The following is a 15,475-nucleotide window of genomic DNA, read 5'->3' on the forward strand; positions in this document are numbered from 1 at the left end:
TAAAAGTTCTTTTAAAATATGAAAGCATGAAAGTGGGTTTCAGTGCCAAGCCGACATCTGCAAAGTCAGGAGCTCATCTTCCTAGCTGAGTTCAGCACTCTGCTACATTCAGCTCTTCAGAGAGCCGGTCACAGGCTGGTAGACGATATTAGATTGTTTTCCCTGTCGATGCTGAGCAGAGGCTACTAAGGAACCATTCATAGCGGGGCATCCTGAGTACTGAAATCCCCAGGACTCCCACTGTCTTTGAGTATTTGAAGCATCTCTCAACACCCCAAAAACTACTTACAGGGAAGTTCCTTGAAACACTCAGTGTTGCAAGTGAGGAGTACTTTTAAAGGACACCAGAACTGTGGCCTAGGAATGTGCCTCTGTTCAGGTGGTGCTTGCCTGGTGAGCACTAAGCCCTTGGCTCCATCTTCACTACCCCATAAAACTGGGTGTGCTGGCCTGAATCCCAGCACTCAGGATGCGGGGGCGGGAGAGACAGGAGTTCAGAGTTATCTTCAGCTACATAGCTGGCCTCAAGCTCTCGTGGGATACAGGAAACTCTAAAATAAAGAAGTATGGATAGATAGATAGATAGATAGATAGGTAGGTAGGTAGATAGATAGATAGATAGATAGATAGATAGATAGATAGATAGATAGATTGTAGAACAGAAACATTTGGCAACAATGTTTCTGAAGTATATTAATATCTCACAAGCATGGGAAGACATGAAGAGATAAAATTATGGCAGACAATCACGTGGGATTCACAGTGCATGACTGGGCACGCGCCCTTCAGCAGAGTGTCTTCGGATACTGGAATCAAGAAACAGGATTTCCCAGACCTGATTTCAGCTATGAGGGTAGCACGTGGCTACACAAGGCACAGGAAGGAAGACATTTTCCTCTCGGAGTGTAACTAATTTGGGTTTTTTTTTTCTTTTTCTTTTTCTTTCTTTCTTTCTTTTTTTTTTTTTTGTTTTGTTTTTTGTTTGTTTTTGTTTTGAGACAGGGTTTCTCTATATAGCTAGCCCTGGCTGTCCTGGAACTCACTTTGTAGACCAGGCTGCCCTTGAACTCAGAAATTCGCCTGCCTCTGCCTCCCAAGTGCTGGGATTAAAGGCGTGTGCCACCATGCCCGGCTGTTACTAATTTTTAATGTTATTTTATTTTATTTTACCTTACATGTATAGATGTTCTGCCTACATGTTCATAAGTGCCTGGTGCCTGCTGGGACTAGAAAAGGGCATTAGGTTTCCTAGAACTCGAAGTTACAGATAGTTGGGAACCACCATGTGGGTTCTGGGAATCAAAGCTGGGTCCTCTGGAAGAGCAGCCTTAACCACTGAGCAGTCTTGCCAGTCATAACTACCTAACACTGCATAGATATCATCTGACATAAGGACTCTGGAAGGGACACACAAGTGTTTGCTTGTGAATAAGAGTGCATCTTTCCAAGGGGGAGAGAGGTGTTGTCCAAAAACCATAAGAGGCCCTGCCTTCTCCAGTGAAACTCATAAAGGCTGGCAAATATTCGGCCCACTGCCCTGTCCTCTCCCACGGCAGACATCGCTAATTGATCAGGGTGTTGGGTCCTGCTGAGTGTGGATTTGGGTCAAATGACAGCCCTCCTAATCGATAAAACTAATCAATGAGGCATGTAAGAAGAGTTGTCTCTGCCTCCTCCTCCCCTGGGTGGGTCCTTTGTGCTGGCCAGTAGCTCTGTCTGGGTTCACTTTACTATCTCTGCAGTGGAGGGGTTTTAAAACCTCCGCAGTACCCATGTCTATACCTTGAGAAATTGCAGTGCACACCAAAGTTCAATTGCTATGGGTGCCTGGTCTTAGACCTGGCTCTTCTCATCTGTCTGTATCACCGCCCTAGCCCTAGAACTGTCCTCATTCCTGGGATGCTGTATGAGTGTAGCTACCCTGCTGGCCACACACCAAACACCTCCTGAAACAGGTAGGTTCTAGAAGATTAGGTCCCAGCAGCCCGAGTCTTGTGCTGGGGTGGAGACAGAGCCTGGATTTGGCATCTTTTCCCACAGACGCAGCGCTGCACAGCTCTCCGCCCTGACTTCCACTGCTAGCTGCCACAGAAGAGTCACAGTGGTACACTCAGCAAATGGAACAAAACAGGCCTTTTATGGGCTGCCCTGGGAATCTAACCCCCACCCGATGGGAAAGTGTGTGCTGCATTCTAAACAAAACACCCACGGAAGTGCTAGCGAGCTTGCGGAGGGGTGGCTGGCGCTCTGGCACAGACCGGGAGCATCATCGCCCATGGGCAGAGGAGATGAGTGGACTACAGAGCACGGGGGTTCTGGAGCCTGAGCGATGGGAGTCCTGGGGGGCACAGAGCTCTCGTGACAGCCGCTCAGGGCTCTTCTTCCACTAGCCCAGCATATTCTGTAAAGATAATAAAATTCAGCTTAAAGTTTAAGGTTCCCTGTTTTCTGAAGACAAAAGGCTTTGGAAAATGGGTACCTAGATGGTGGGATGAATTTTAGTGGCGTTTGATGAGGACAGAGGAGTCAACAGCCCTGAGGCTCTGCTCTATCAAAACAGAATGGCCTGCCATACCTCACTAGTAGATTCTTCCCGTGCATGGGCACCCCTCAGCCTCTGTAGGAGTGGGTTCCAGGTACCCCCAGGACACAGATATTCAAGCCCCCCCCCATATAAAGTGTGTAGCATTTGCACAGAGTTCACACAGGTCCTCTGTAAACTGCAAGTCTTCCAGGAGCTCCTTAGCACACTGAACATGCAAATATGGGGTCCAGGGCTTTCTACTCAGCAAACTTAGAGGGGAATGATAAAGATGAATCTCTGTGTGTTCATTGCTTATCCCTTGCGTCTTTGTGTAAGTGTGTGACTGGGGCAGAGTGTCTGGTCAGCACCATAGCAAGGTGTCCTGGGGAGTGTCAGCCTGACAGCTTGGTGTCTGGGGTTGGGGCTCAGGGGGTGTAGAGGAAGGCATTGTGTGGCCACACTGCAGCTACACAGGAGCAGTATGAGAGATGTTAAGGTGCTAGCATGCAGCTACGAGTGAGCCCCGGGGCAGTTTAGTGTCTGGGTCTGGTTTGTGCCACTGTAATAGAATACCCAACACTGGATAAACTTTAAAAACAGAGCTGTATTATTTTACTGTTGGAGAGGCCAAAACCGAAGTGCAGGATTCAGGAAGCACCTGAGTTTCACGTGGTAAGAGGGGGAGGGAAGGGATCAGACCCACGTTTTCATCAGACATCCACTCCCACATCTAGAGGGGGAGCTTGAACCTTCTATATGCCCCACCTGTCATATCCTAACACATGGACTCTGGGGGATGAATTCAAACCAAAGCACAGGGCATGAGTTTGCCCTGGTAACACTAGCCCAGAAAGTCTTTCAGGACAGTAAGCATCGCCGGGCCTACCTCAGGCCGCCTCAACCCAGCCCTCACTGACTCTGTTTCAGAGCTACGTTCTAGACAGGCAGCCATTTTCCCATACACTCCCTCCCTCTCTGAGCACAGCTATCTGACAGCCCAAGTAGCCTCTCTCATCTTCTCCACTTGAGATCAGAAACGGGGTACTGAAGTGGAAAGCATTTGTGCGGATTCAGACTAAGGGCTGTGCCACCTGGGGACCGAGGGACTCTGGGTTTTTCCCTAGGATCAGGGGTTCCTCATACAGTCTCACCTGTATAGCCTGCATTCGTATATATGGAATTGACTGCAGTGGCCACAATCCTTAATGGATTCCTTCCTTAGACTATACACTATAGTTCTGTTCATTAAATCCTCACTGATTGAAGCTAGCCTGATCTACACTGAGAGTTCCCCGGGCCAACCAGGGCTACATAATGAGACCCTATATCAACAAAACAAAATAAAACAAAAACAAAAACAAAAAAACCCCAAGCCATACCAAGGTCAATTCAGATCAGTTTTTGTTTTATTTTTTTAAATAAAGAACATTTTACTCTCACTGTGTAACTGGGTGTGTTGGTGAGCTTCGTTGTGGACAGGCCAATTCAAGGAACTGGTAGTTGGCACACTCCCAGCTCTGTCCTACACGGGCTCCCAAACTGGCTATGGGAGAGGGCTGGCACCCCCTGACTCAGAGTCACAGGCCAGTGACCTCAGTGCGGTGGGTGGCTGCAGCTACCATCTGGGTTCCTGGTATTTGGGAACAGCTCCGAGAACTCATGCCCAGAGAGAGGAAGGCACTGCAAACAGCAATACTAAGTGGGTGAGAGGCAACTTGGCTATGGGTGACAGCTTCTGCCCCTTTCCCAGCAGAGAGTATATGGCTTGGAGAACAGAGCTAGTAGCTAAAGACTTAATGTTAGCATTTTGTCTAAGCTCTGCCCCACAGTTACCTGGCCATGGCCAGGTGCGCCTGACTCACAAAAGAAAGGGTCTGCTTGCTCACCCCCCTTTTCTCTGCCTCTACTACCCTCTCAACTCCCCTACCCATGCCCTGCATAAACTCTATTCTGTACTATACCTTCATGTGGCTGGTCCCTCAGGGGAAAGGAATGCCTCAGCATGGGCCCACAGAGGCACCCCTACCCCCACACCTGACTGCACATTCACCAGACATATCTCTTCCCTCCTTTATCTTTTTACAAAACACAACACTTAGGAAAATGATGACATCTTATATGGAAAGGCTGAATAAGACAGGTGCAAAGGGTGTTTCAGTGAAAATGAAGCTTGAAAAAAAAAAAAAAACACCTCAATGCCCATCCTAGAAGTGCAAATGTGCATCTGGACTAAGGTGGTCCAGATATCCTTCACGGCCAACTAACACAGCAGAACACAAGACACACAAGCCTAAGATGACCCCAAGCCAAAAAATTATTTCACCTGGACTTCATAACTATAATTTGCTACTGTTATGAATCACATTGTAAATATCTGATACGCAACCCCTAGGGAAGGGTCTTTTGACCCCCTCCCAAAGGGGTCAAGACCCACAGAGCTTATTAAGAACTGCCTGCCGCTGGGCAGTAGTGGCACACACCTTTAATCCAGCACTTGGGAGGCAGAGACAGGCGGATTTCTGAGATCGAGGCCAGCCTGGTCTACAGAGTGAGTTCCAGGACAGACAGGGCTATACAGAGAAACCCTGTCTTCGGGGGGAAAAAAACAAAACAACAACAAAAAAAGAACTTCCTGCCCTGTTTAAGACACACGGTCCAGTCTAGTGACAATGTGACAACAGAACACAGGTGGATTTTATCCTGCGGCTCTGAAGATGTGAACTGGGTTTTGATTGCCTCAGAACTGCCCTGAAGTAACCTCAGCCCTTCCTGCTGGTGCAGAGACAGCCCCATTAGGCAATTCCCTCTCAACACGTGACTGCATAGGGCCTCAATTTAAAACCGTTCTCTGAGAAACAGAAAGCAGAAGCTGAATACTCGTGGATGGTTTGGGGTTGGTTTTGCATGTCTGCAGTGCAAAGCGAAATCCTGTCCCACCTAAATGGGAGGGGCTCCTTCCCCTGGTCACTTGCAGGGTCTTAGAATGGATCGCAGGGTGCTTTGCAGCAGTGCAGTTTCGTGAGAAGTGTCTATGCCTAAGGCCACATGAATTTGCTTTAAAAGAAATGAAATGTGTGGCGTTGCTAGTTAGATACAGTCAAGGAAAGTGTAAGTTCACGTTAGGCAGCAAAGAATCATGGGAATTTTAACTTCTATGGACTTTATTTAGTCAACAAATACAGTGAGAGATGGCCAAGAGAAAAGCAAGGACAGACTTCAGTGGCCCGGTGAGGACAAACTGAAGAAAATCAGGATAAAGGTGGCCCCTGGGAACTTGGTCTGTGGGGTGAGGACCTTGTACTTAGTGTGGTATGCATGGATCTAATCAAGTTAGACATCTAGGGGTCCCTGCTATGGGGATGTTGGCATATGTAGGGAGCTGGTGTAGCCTTTGGGATTGCTCCTTCCCTGAAAAGCCCCAGAAACAGGTCTAGTACTCTTGCAGAGAAATTGTCAAGGACAACAATTACACCCAGTATCCGCATCAGCCTGTAGTCCGTTAAGGACCGTTCCAACCAGTGTCCCCTGGGACCATGGCCTTTCTTAGCTGTTGACCTTTGTGGCTTTCAGTCCTGACCCGGAGCCCACCTATTCTAGTCCTGGCTAGCCTGGTACTTGCCTTTCCCTATCTTCCAACAGCTCCCCCACCCCATCCTAACACCACACACCGTGTGATGTCTCCTCTCCCCAGGCTGGGTGTGAGCCTCCCTCACCATCCTGTGACTTCCCAGATGTTACATTTCTCTTTATTTCTGAGACAGTTTAGGTTCATACTGAAGGTTTAAGAAAGAGCAGTAAAAAAAAAAAAAAAAAAAAAAAAACCAGCCGTATAGCTTTTGCCCGAGTTTCTTCAACGGAGACTTCTTGCACAGTAGTGATCTAATGTCACAACCACAACATTGTCCTTGGCAACAGCCTAGAGACAAAACACATCACCTTGAAAGGATTCCTCCTGTTAGCCTTTTCTGGTCACGTCCTCTCCCCCTCTACTTCCATCTCTTTCTTAAGCCCAGTCTCTAAGATGTCCCATCTGTGCAACACCTTTGCTTCAAGAAAGTTACAGCTTATACAATGGGATTCACTTTTTGTAGGTGAATACTCTAGAGATTGGTTCAGCCTAGGTCTTGTTTCCCGAGTTCTTGGTGCATAGTATTCTTTGTCCCTAGGTAAACCAGAACCTAAGGTCACTCTGAGCAACACCTGGGCTGATTTCAATTTCTGGTTCTCACAAACAAACCTGCTATAAGTATAGGTGTCCAGGGCTTTGTGCACACAGGACTTTCCAGGCCTCGGTGGTGCAGTTACTGAGTTAGATGGGAATCATTTGAACTTATAAAGAGACAGCCAGGCTTTCCCAGAGTGGCTCCCCTGTTCACATCTCCAGCTAAGCCTGCACAATGGGGTTTTCACATCTTCACACCTGTGGCTGTTGCTCTTGGAATTCCGTTTTGGTTTTGTTTGTTTGTTTTGTTTTTCGTCCCCCTCACCCCCAGCATTTAGATAGCTGTGGACTGTTGTCTCATTATGCTTTAATGCATATTTCTATAGTGGCTAATGAGGCTGGATGCCTTCTTAGCCTCATTGGTATCTGGCTACCTTCCATAAAATATCTGTTGGTACATTTTTTTGCTTGTTTTCTAATGTAAGTGACAATTTACTGCCAAACTTTGAGGATTTTTAATATTCCTGACCGCAGTCCTTCACTGGCCATGAGATTTTTCAAGTGCTTTCTGCTGATCCAGGAATCATCTTTTCAGAATAAACAGTTTTCAATTTGATGAGCCCGCTTTATCTATTTATTTTCTGGGCCATTGTCTTTGTGAATTTTAAGTATTTATCTGGCCCTGGAACCTAAAATTTTTTTTCCTATTTTTTTTAAAAAAAACGTTTTACTGTTTGACTTTCAAGCAGAATTTGAAGTTACGATTATATGAAGCTTTGTACAACAATATGGGTTTACCTGTAAGCGTTCCAGTCTCATTTGAGCAACCGTAAATGCTGGAACATTTTTATGGTCAATGTCTATGTGTGCGCTTCTAGAATATAAAGATGAAATCCCCCCCCCACCTTTTTTTTTCCTCTTATGTTTTGATCACAACTGGACTTTACCTCCTGAAGCCACCACTCCAGGGGGAAATTCCTCCTGAAGCCACCACCCCAGGGGGATTTTGTAAATTCCCTGTGCAGATGGGCACTTTATTTGGAAGTACAGAAGCAATCTATACACCCATTGTTGTTTCATTTTCTTGCTCTGTCCCACTGTTTATTATTCCTAGCAAGAGTGTCTAAGAGTCTTAAAAGCAGAAGGGGGGACTGGGGTAGCTAAGATGAAGATACATTGTATGCAAGTATGAAATCGCCAAGGAAGAAACAAGGGATGTGTTTAAACAGTGTGAACACTGTGGAGCAACACCTTGCCCGAGTTATTGCAATGTTTCAGGTACCCACCACTGCCTGTGCTCTGCAAACGTTCATTATTTGCCTGGATGATGGGAGGAGGGGGAGGAGATGGTAGGAGTACTTTCATATTCCATTCCATATCAATAGGTAAATGGTATTAGTAGCTCAGTGCACACACACTAATGAGGACAGGCTTGCCCGGAGCTAACTCTCCAGGCTGGAGGGCCCAGGATTGACAGCAGCAGACACTTGACTAGCCCCAGCTTTCCACAGAGTGCCTGAGCATGGCTGTGCAGAGTGAAGGAAGAAGAGTGCAGGGAATGATACTACAACAGGCACAAACAACGCTCATATCAGAGATGGTTGTTGACTGACCGTGTGACCAGATTGGGGAGCTGGGGCTCCAGAATGACTGATGCCCTTTGTGCCCTCCCTTTAAAACCTGCCAGGCTGGAGACTAGAACAGAGCAGGGTTTTTTTAGGGTGTCACCTCACCCTGCCTTCCTGGAGTAAGATTCAGTCCCTGTCTCTGCTCTCTAACTAAAACACAACTTAAAAGATTCAGCCCAGTCTCTGTTCATTGGCATTTGGCAGGCAGTGGGAACTCTAGTATTTTCTGGTTACATTAACCCTTTCAAGGAAGAATGGCTGTGTGTGTGTGTGTGTGTGTGTGCTTTATGACGGTGTGTCATTGTAACAGTTCCACTTCAATATTAATTGCTGTTGTTTATTTCTCTTTGAGCCTAATTTATAAATTAAACTTTTCCCTAAGTGACAGATGGGGAAAAGCCACTCTGGGGGTTGGGGGGTCCACATTTTCAGGCCCCCAGGAGCTCTTGCAACGCATCCCCTGGGGAGATGGGGCCTGCTGCCATCAGTTCAACCTTGCCCTTAGGGCAAGCAAGAGGGCCACTGTATCAGTCCTGAAGCTTTCTTCTGGGGACCAGGCTAGTCTCTGGTGATCTGAAGACCTCTTAGCATATAAATGAATGGGACCCCAGAAATGCTAGAGCCATGGGATGCCGAATGGCTCTGGGTGGAGTGTCTCCCTAGAGTTAGGTAGGGATAGTCTAAAGAAAAGAAAACTAGCAATGTAGGTTACCAATGCTTTTTGAGCAAGAACCTTTTTCAGGGGACAGGAAGTTCTAATTGATATGTTTATAAAAAGATAAAGAGATATGGATGTGGTGAAGTATGGGGGAATGGGTGCCTCAACAGGCCCATGTGGAGGCATCCCTTCCCCCTGAGCGACCAGCCACAAGACAGAATAGAATACAGTACAGAATAGGTACAGTACAGAATAGAGTTTATTCAGGGCATGGGGAAGGGACTTAAGAGGATAGTAGAGGCAGAGAAAGGCAGAGAGAGGGAGAGAGTAGAGAAGTAGAGGCTGGCCATGAGCATGTGGAGAGAGGGGGGAAGGGAAGAGCCCAAGAGGGCAAGAAAGAAGCAAGCGAGAAGCAAGAGTAAGAGAGGAAGGAGGGGACAAGCAGCCCCTTTTATAGTGGGCCAGGCCTACCTGGCTGTTGCCAGGTAACCATGGGTAGGAACATACCTGGTTGTTGCCAGGTAACTGTGTGGTGGGGTTTAGACAGAATGCTAACACTAATTATGAGTGGGAAGGTGGTTTCCAGGAAGTTTCCAGGGTCTGCCTGTCTCTGGCATATCTGTCCTGTTGTTCCTTACCTGCCCTTCCATGTTGCGGGCTAAGAAGAATAGAAACAAGCTCTTAGCAGTGTGCATTTCATATCCAGACATAAACACAGCATTCTTGTAGTCTGTGAATGCATAGCACTGCTAGTCAGGATGGATACGTGGCTGTCAGTGTAGACACCTCATGCCAGTGTAGACGCATACCTGTTGGTGTGGACCCGTGCCTCTCAGTGTTGACACACTTCAAACAGACATGCTTCTGCCAGTGTGGACACTGCCCATCCATGTAGACACACACTTTTGGGCATGCATGAGTGTGGATAGATGCTGGCCAGCATGGACTGGTCCCTATGTGTTTCATTGTGTGCTGGGGACATTTCTTCACGTGGCCTCTCTCTGAAAAGTAGATATGTGTATTTTCTCATTCCCTCAGGGTATTGCTAGTAAATCTCACCTTTCCGTCTTCCCTTCCAGACTCTTCCCATGTGTCTTTACATTCTCCACAGCTCCCATCCCTGACCTGGCTGTCTAGCTGTGGCCAGGGGGACAGTGAGACTCTGTTGAATATTTGCGAGGTGTGGTAGGAAGTGGGAGCAAAGGGCGGCCAGAGATTTGCAGTCCTGCATGCAAATACATCTCCCATGACCAACCCTCTGCCCAGACTTATAGCTTTGGAGAAGAAAGGAAGCCTTCTAATCAGCCATGCCTAATACTGCCATGGGCAGTGAACAGCATCGTTGGGGCCCATAGTGACCAGCTTTCTTTAGTTTTGTGTTTTCCTTCAAAATAGGAAGAGGAGTCAAATGAAGAAATATCCCCAGCACACCTTAGCAGGACAGAGACCTGTCTGTGCTGTCCAGCATGTATCCACACCCACACATGCCCAAAGGTGTGTGTCTACATGGATGGACAGTGTCCACACTGGCAAAAGTGTGTCTGCAGTGAGAGGTGTGTCAACACTGAAAGGCACGGGTCTGCAGCAACAGGTATGTGTCTTCACTGGCAGCCACATAATCACACTGACTACCAGAGTTTAAACTGGTGGGAGAGTAACCACTTGAGTGAAGGAACCAGAGAGATTCTGGGTACCAGCTTTATTTGCGCACACTGTAGCCCAGGCTGGCACTGTCCCACTGGCTGTGGGTGAACACACCTGCATTCTGAGGCTGACTTCCAGGGAGGTTGAGGAATAGAGCTGACCCAAAGGATGCTATGCATTTATAGATTACAAAAGGGCTGGAGAGATGGCTCAGCGGTTAAAAGCACTGATTGCTCTTCCAGAGGTCCTGAGTTCAAATCCCAGCAACCACATGGTGGCTCACAACCATCTGCAATGAGATCTGACACCCTCTTCTGGTGTGTCTGAAGATAGCAACAGTGTACTCCTATACATTAAATGAATAAATAAATCTTTAAAAAAAATTACAAGACTGCTTCCCAGGGTGAGGCAGCTTACAGGAGATGGCTCCAGAGACTGAATCCCCAGGATGGATACCTAGAGGGTAGACTTGGGAATGCCAACGATGAGCAACCCACATCCTCAGCTTGCCTCTGGCTAAAACTACATACAGGACAGTCCCCACCCTACACTGTGATGCCCCCCAGAGTACTGGGTTCCTGGAAGGAGTCAGAGCTATATATTTGGCTTCCAAAACCTTCCTGTCCCCTGAGAATGGGATTCTTCTGGTCTACCCGTGTCCCAAGTTCTGAGATCATCTCTGGCACCCAGAACATCTGGATCTGCTAAGCCCAAGGCAGAATCTTAGTCAGAGAGAGCTGCTGATACTGACATAGCTCTACAGCCAACTAGAAGAACACGGTCCATCCAGAGCGGCATGCCCTGCCCCCGACAAAGCCAACTCCAGGTCAGTGTTGAAAGTCACATCACTCAGCCGCAAAGAAGGCTGGAGTCATGGGAGATAGCTCATCTGAGTTCTCTTTGGCTGGCTGAGGAGCGACAGGAGAATTGGTACAATGGTTGTCCTTGAGGACTCTTCTGGAGGCACACTGGCCCTGTTGCTGGGACTTTCCAGGAAAGAGATAGTCTAAGAGGTTGAGCCAGCACCATGTTTGTCCAACTACGGGCAGATGCTCATCAGGGAAGCCACAGGCTCATGGAGAATCCTGGGTGCCTGTCTTGAATGGATGTGTCTACACCATATACTGACTATAGAGTTCTCAATTCAGAGACTAGGTCCTCAGGGCCTCTTTCCCCACCACCTCTTAGCACACTCAGCAGCTACTTGTCTATCATGGAGAAACTGTATATGCCTTAGGGCTAGATCTTGAGTAGAAGGCACACACAGAACCAGTGGGAGTCCATGAGAATGGCAGTGACTGCAGTCAAATGGCAGAGGGTCCATTGACTTATGAGCCCCATGGGTATCAAGTCAGAGGTTTGCTGCAGGACAGCCCGGCCATGGAGACAGGTGTTAGCTTGTGGTTACTACATGTGCGTTATCACACAGGGACGGTCGCCATGGAGCCCAGGCACAGAGATGGTATGAGATATAGGGACATGTTTATTAGACATATATGTGAAGCCTGCACTCAGCTTGTGAAAACTCAGCACAACACGTGTGCCATAGAGGAACGTCAGAGTGGCAGATTTTGACCATGACCTGGCTCTGGCTGGCTGGATGTCACTCAAGGCCTCCAGGCTGCTTCAGGTTCCCACACCATCAACTCAGATTGGCCATGCTAACAGAACAGAGCATCTAGATTTGAGAATGGACTGTCCTAACCACTCTGTCTTGGTCAGCCCACACCAAATAACATTCCACAGTAGACCTAGCATTTCACAGAGGATCTTAAGGAACCGACCTACATCCAGCGAGGGAGGGACAAGAGGCTTGTCCTGCAAAGCTTTGTTGGAGAGCTGGGGATGTGGAGATTGGACAAAGGCACAGTGGCCTGGATAGATGGTTCATAGCTTGGTTGCCTCACTGGGTCCTCTGGTAGCCTTGTGACTGAAAGCAATAAGGATGAGAAGGAGGCAGATACAGGGTTGCCTTGCTACTGGAGGCATCTATACTCAGCTCTGCTTCTATGTGTTCTGCATCTGTAGATTCAAGTAACCTTGGATCAACATGCATCTACATCAGACATATAGGTATCTCTAACTTAATTCAGTCCCGAGGTGTATGGATTTGATACCTATGTGGCAAAATGCTCCAGCAAAAATAATAATAATAATAATTACATCTATCTGAATGGTAGAACTCTTCATCTAATGTGCATGAAACCCAGTTCAATTCCCACTGTTATAAAAACAAAACACAACTCGAAAAGGGTCTGTTTCAGTTCACAATTCCAGGTTTCAGTTTTTCATAGCAGAAAAGCCAAGGCAGCAGGAACTGAAATCAGCTAGCCCCAGCACATCCACGGTCAGAAGCAGAGAGAAATGAATGCATAATACATGGGTGCTTTTAGTACTTGGCTGGCTTTCTCTATCCCTATTAGTTCAGGACCCAAACTTAGGGAATGGCACCTCCCACAGTGGGCTAGGTTTTCCCATATCAACTAGTGTAATCAAGATAGTCCCCTTCAGACAGCCTGATCTAGACAATTCCTCATAGAAACGCTCTTCCCAAGTGATTCTAGGTTTATGTCAAGCTGATGAACGTAACCATCACACCTGCTAAGGAACCATGGCAGAAAAATATTAAGAGATGTTATTTTCCAACAATTAAACCATTACATTTCCATGGTGTAGAGAACCTTTTTGAGGTGCTGCTTGGCAGGAGTCTGACATTGGACAAGGACAAGGAAATGGGTTTCAGGTAGGAATCTGACATGACATTAGGCCATGACAAAGAAGTAAGTTCAGGCAGAGACCTGACATTGGCCAAGGACAAGGAAGTAAGAATCTGGTTTTAGGGAGAACAAAGAAGTAGGCTTAGATATCTTGATCATCCTTAGAAACTGCTATCACCGGAGTGATCATGGGGCTGTGTGTTTAACTGTCTTGCTTGTTCCTCATTGTACTGCTCGCCCTTAATATCTGCATGTAATTAAAATGGTATAAAAAGTGGATTGGGAAAATTAAATTTGTCTTCAGTCTCAGAATTGACTGGGGTCATGCTACAATGTTGTCTGACTGTCTTTTTTCTTTTTAATCTTCACTCCCACGCTGGAAAACCTGTTGACTGACTGAGTAGGCTTGGTCAGATGGCGCCCCAATGTTGGGCTCCAGTAAGCTGGGTACAGTGATGGACACCAAGGGAACTTGAAGCATGTGCAAAGGAAAGTAAACAAGATTTGAGCCAGCAGTGAATAAACCTTGTAGAAGGACAAGGTAAAGGTAAAATGTGTTTTGTGTATGTGTTTGTGTATGTGTTTGTGTACGTGTTTGTGTATGTGTTTAGAGCTATGTGAAAATCTAGAGAAGTGAAGGTAATTCTCATAGGTGCTTTAGTCTTTGGACCCAGACTAGCGATAGTTTACACCCAAGACATGAGAGAATGGGTTTGAAAAAAGCAGTCCTCTCTGACTGTCTGGGGATGCTTTGGTGAAAGAACATAAGCAGTTTCAGAGCTCTCCTAGGGACAGGAGGAGGTCAGGAGATGTCCTGCCTCCTTTCTGGCTCCTACTGGAGGAATGCTTGGTTCTGGGTCTCTTAGGTACAATATCTGGGTCCCTTCAGGACATCTAATTCTCTTCCCTCTCTGTCTATTGTCTGTCCTTGGCATGTCAATCCACCCATGTTCGTCAAAACCGTTTATATTAAGTCTGTGTTTTCATTTTGTGGTTTGATTGATTGTTCTGTGTTTCGTGTTCAAAAGAAAAAACTGTTAGAAACTAAGAGAGAGAGAGAGAGAGAGAGAGAGAGAGAGAGAGAGAGAGAGAAATAATTAAATAAATAAAACAGTCTCAATTGGCCTTTGGAGCCCTGCACCTGTAGTTAGGAGTCTAGCATGGCTGGAGAAGCCCTGCTAGGAGCTGATTGTGTGCAAAAGCTGCTCTTAAAGGGTCCAGCAGCTTCTCAACTTCTATGGTAAGTGAACTGAAGGCTGTTTTTCCTAGAATAATCTCTGTGACTGTGATTATTGGGTTCAGCAGGTGACAAGGTGCTCCTCTCTTGAAATTACAGTTAGAAGAATTTTGTCTGGTTTAAATAAGTAAATGTATGTATGCAGCCATTTCCTTTTTGATTCTGACTGGTTTTAAAAGTATGAAAATGTTCTGCACGTCTTGGTTATAGATTATTGGCTTATAAGTTATTGGTATGATTAAAAATTTGTAACATTGGTAACAGAAAGTTAGCTAAAAACTGGTAACTCTAGGTTGGACTAATTTAGAACTACAACTTGTGGCATGAGCTAACCCAAGAAAACAGGTCTTTAAAGATACATCTAAATTGGGTAACATTCTATGTAATTCTTATCATAGAAACCAAACTTAAAAGATAGGATTTAAGCGAGCACAAAAGATAGGATTTAGGGCAATGTCTGTCTCTTTGAGGTATTGGAGGCTGCACCATCTTGCGTTCCTGTGCAGGAATGGGCAGCCAAACTTTGTCGCATGGAGGTGATTCTCTTGGTGAATTTTGGAGAGAATGGATTGTTGGAGGTTGAGTTTTGCTTTCCAAAGTTCTGGCGTGCTCTGGGCCGCCGACTCAGAATGACCCAGACTCCCTAACTGTAGTTCAAAAGTAGGGAGATAAGCCGGGCAGTGGTGGCACACGCCTGTAATCCCAGCATTTGGGAGGCAGAGGCAGATGGATTTCTGAGTTCGAGGCCAGCCTGGTCTACAGAGTGAGTTCCAGGACAGCCAGATCTACACAGAGAAACCCTGTCTCGAAAACAAAAAACAAAACAAAAAAAAGGAAGGAAGGAAGGAAGGAAGGAAGGAAGGAAGGAAGGAAGGAAGGAAGGAAGGAAGGCAGGCAGGCAGGCA

This window comes from Mus caroli, chromosome 17, assembly GCF_900094665.2.
Source record: "Mus caroli chromosome 17, CAROLI_EIJ_v1.1, whole genome shotgun sequence".
NCBI lineage: Eukaryota > Metazoa > Chordata > Mammalia > Rodentia > Muridae > Mus > Mus caroli.